General features: G+C 47.8%; 1 pseudogene; it reads right to left on the reverse strand.

The window, feature by feature from the left end:
- Positions 1–429: 429 nt before the first annotated feature.
- LOC102476521 (U4/U6.U5 tri-snRNP-associated protein 1 pseudogene) lies at positions 430–1,230 on the reverse strand (annotated as a pseudogene).
- Positions 1,231–4,017: the final 2,787 nt, after the last annotated feature.

Here is a 4,017-nt window from a genome sequence, read left to right on the forward strand (position 1 = left end):
TGGCCTTCTCTGGCCAAAACATAGTTTCCTTTAACCTCCACCGGAAATGCAGCATCAGTCCAAACTATTTTTGCTCCTCTTATTTTTTTTAAGAATTATTTAATTCCCCCTATTATTTTTTTAATTTGACCAAAGACCAAGAGAGAGAGGGAGAAAGCAAGCTGCCAAGTCTGGGACTCAAACCGCGGTCCCCCACATAAGAATCCAGTGCCTTAATCCACTCCACCTGTCAGCCCTTCTGCTCATCTTTAAAGGTCACCATTGTTCAGCTGAGATTCAGCAGCTCCCTACACTTCAGATGAGGAGGTGCCTGAAGGCGCTACCTGCCCGTCCTCCCACCTACCCCTGGAATCTGCACCATGACCAGGAAGGAAAATATGAGGGAACTTTATTTCATATTAAAGTTGAGGAGAGGACCAGGGGCTGGCTTCACAGGGTGACGGAGTTCGAGTTCACGCTCTTGCTGCTGCCGCTGAGCACGATGTACCGACTCTTCTCCACGGTGCCCAGGGGTGTGTCACTGGAGCTCATCTTCTTTAGGAGTCCCTCCTCATGCAGCTTCTTCATGCGCCGCTCCGTCTTCATCTTGCCTGAGCCCTTGCCATGGAAACGATGGGACAGCTGCCGGAAAGCTTCCTTGGGTGGGAGTTTGCGGCCAGTCTCATCCACGTACTCTATTTTCACATCGGGCTTATAGCCATCCTTCTCCCTGAAGTCCTGGGTGAAGCCACGGGATTCCTCCTGCCACCTGTCCTTGTCATCCATGGCCATCTTGTCTTCGATGCAGTACCCGGCTGAGGACAGGGACTTCCTGGGAGCCTTCACCTGGGCCACCTTCTGCACAGTGGTCTCCAGCAGCCCTTTGTTCTGACAGAGGAGCAAGGCGGCTGCCAGCCCTCTGCTCACGATGGGCTCCTCATCCAGGATGGTGGTGGACGAGGCCGAGGACTCCTGCTGCTGCTTCTCCCGGTCTCTGTTGACCCTGCTCCAGCCGATGTTCTCCCCGTCAGATTCAGAGCCATGGTTGGCTGAGCGCTCATCACTCCACTCTAAGTCCATGAGCTCCTCCTCTTCCTCCTGGTTTCCAGCCACTGTGTTGGTGGGGATCTCCCCCAGGGTGCGACAGAACTCCGAGGTGGCGTTCAACACAATGGCCTCCTTCTGCTCAGGGCCTTCATCCTCCTCCCAGGCCCGCTGGCAAGATTCCAGCCTCTTCAGCATCTCCACCACCTTCTGGCCACTGTCTTGCCACTGCTGGCGCCGAGTTGACCATGTTGGAGTCCAGTACCTTAACAACCACGCCACCTTCTGGCCCTAATGGATTTTGTTTTTCACATTTGAAGTTAAGGCTTACATATATATTTTTTTTTTTTTTGAGAAGTTTTTGCTATAGGGTGCGTGCGCTTGCCAGACAGATACAGAGAGAGAGAGAGACAGAAAGCGAGATATCACCCCTCCAGGGGGGATGGCCACACCGCAATCCCTTCTCCTCCATTCTCCTCTCAGAATCTTGGGCACGCACACACACGCGCCCGGCGTGAGTTTAAGCCACTGGGTCCGGGACTCGAACCACGGTCGACTACGTTGGAGTCCAGCGACATAGCCATTTCACTAACTGCTGGTCCCAAAATTAAGGCTCATATTATCAAAAATAGCTAAAGCTCCCTTTTAAAAGTTCTTTTAAGAAATTATTAAATATCAATAGACAATTTATTAACAATGTGTACCTCATACTGTTGGCCATTTTCATAAATGTGAAAAGTAACTTGGATGTTAATGATAGAATGTCAGACACTGCCCTGTAAGATGAAGATCTCCTATTTTGCATGTTCACAAAGATTTGCATAAGGATGGTCATAGCAGCTTTATACACAATCACCAAAAACTGGAAATTGTCAGATGTCATCAGATGAATAGGTAACAAAATGTGATATGTTCACACAGTGGAATATCACTCGGCAATAAAAAGACACAGTCTACTCATACATATAACAACATGGCTGAACCACCGGCAGGGTCTGTAGCCTGGTGGTTAGGGCAGCTGGACCCCACGTGGCCAGCCAGTCCTGTTAGAGTTCCAGGCCTATAGCTTGGAAACATGATTTATGTTTGTGTGTGCATGCCCAGGGTCCTGAAAGGGGGAAGAAAGGATTGTGGCATGACCGTTTCCCTGGGTGAGGGGATGCTGTCGTCTCTTTCTGTTTCTCCCTGGTGAGTGCACTTCGGCTAGCCACTCTCAGGGGTGCTGGGTGGTAGTGTGGTGGTGAAACGCAATGCTCTGTGACGTTGCCCTGCATGGGAAGGTCTGGGTTTGTATCTGGAGGCCTCCCTGAGTGTACTCGGCACATACATGCCCAAGAACCAGGGCTGGCTGCAACCAGGGGTGGGTTATGTGTCAAGATCCTGTTCGGGGTGCTTTCTCTCTGACTCTGTGTCTGTTTCATTCATGGAAGAAACAAGTGAAAACTTAACCACAAAATTATAAGAAATGAAGTCAGATCCCATGGTAGGAAATACTAATATATATAAAAGGGAAAACTACAGAGACAGAAAAAGCAGATCACTGGTGACCTAGGGATGGGAGTGGAGAAAGACTGCAAATGGATATGAAGCAACGTTAAAAATTTTTTTAGGTTTTCACCACAGGGTGCATGTGCTCGCCAGAGAGAGACAGAAAGACAGTAAAGTGAGAGAGAAAGTGAGAAATCACCCTCCAGAGGGGATGACCATGCCACAATCCCTCCCCTGTTCTCCTCCTGGGATCTTGGGCCTGCACACACACACACATGCCCAGTGTGATTTTTAGGCCAGATCCAGGACTCGAACTGCAATCTGCCGTGTGGAAGTACCGTCACCTTAGCCACTGCACCACCTGCTGGGCCTAGACATGAAGCAACTTTTGGGATGATAGAAGTGTTCATGGGTTGTAGTAAATGTTACACAACTGTATAAATTTACTAAAGCTCATTAAACTGATACTTAAAATTTATAGTATATAAATTATCTTTAAAAAGTCATTTTTTATTTAAAAGAATGCCGGTTCTTATTTATTGAAGTAAGTTTTGAAGAACCTTGAACTGAACTAACAAATACTAAGAAGGGGCCTGGCAGGCGACATAGTGGTTAAGGGCGCTGGATTCCCACATGGCTGACTTGCGGTTCAAGTCCTGGACCTAGCAACTTATTTTGTCAATTTCTCTCTCTCTTTCTTCCTCTCGTCAAATAAAAATAAGTAAGTTAAATAAAATAATTCTTTTTTCCAAAAAAAAAAAAAAAAGGAAGAATTGGGACCAGTGGATGGACTAATGGTTACATCACTGTACTCCCACATAGTCGACGGCGGTTCAAATTCCAGACTTGGCAGCTTAAAGCTCACGCTGGTCCCATGTACATGCATGCCCAAGGTCCCAGAGGAGAATGGAGAAGAAGGGATTGCAGCGTGGACATCTTCTGTAGGGGATGATTTCTCACTTTCTATCTCTCTGTCAATCTGGTGAGGACACACTCCCTACAACAATAAGAGCCCTTCACCACCACCTGCTGGCCCCTATTTATTTACTGTTTAGAGAAAGATTTTTGTTATAGGCAGTGTGTCCTCGCCAGAATAGGCAGTGTGTCCTCGCCAGAGAGACAAAGTACCAAGGTGGCACGAAATGACACAAGGTGACCGTTAGACACATGCAGAAACATAGTGCTTTGGGTTGTCACTGCAAGCTAGTGAAAATCACTAACAAGGAATATGTGTTCTCGGGACCAGCAGTAGGCGTAATGGCTATGTTGCTGGACTCCCATGTATTTGACTGAGGTTCAAGTCCTGGACCCGGTGGCTTATATTCATGCCAGGTGCATTTGTGTACGTGCCCAAGACCCCGAGACAAGAATGAAGGAGATGGGATTGCAGCATGGCCATCTCCCCTGGGGGTGATTTTTCTCGCTTTCTGTCTGTCTGTCTCTCTCTCTGTCTTTCTGGCGAGTGCACGCGCCCTATAGCAAAAACCTTAAAAAAAAAAAAAAAAA

Source organism: Tupaia chinensis, unplaced genomic scaffold (assembly GCF_000334495.1).
Source record: "Tupaia chinensis unplaced genomic scaffold, TupChi_1.0 Scaffold149922_1, whole genome shotgun sequence".
Lineage (NCBI taxonomy): Eukaryota > Metazoa > Chordata > Mammalia > Scandentia > Tupaiidae > Tupaia > Tupaia belangeri.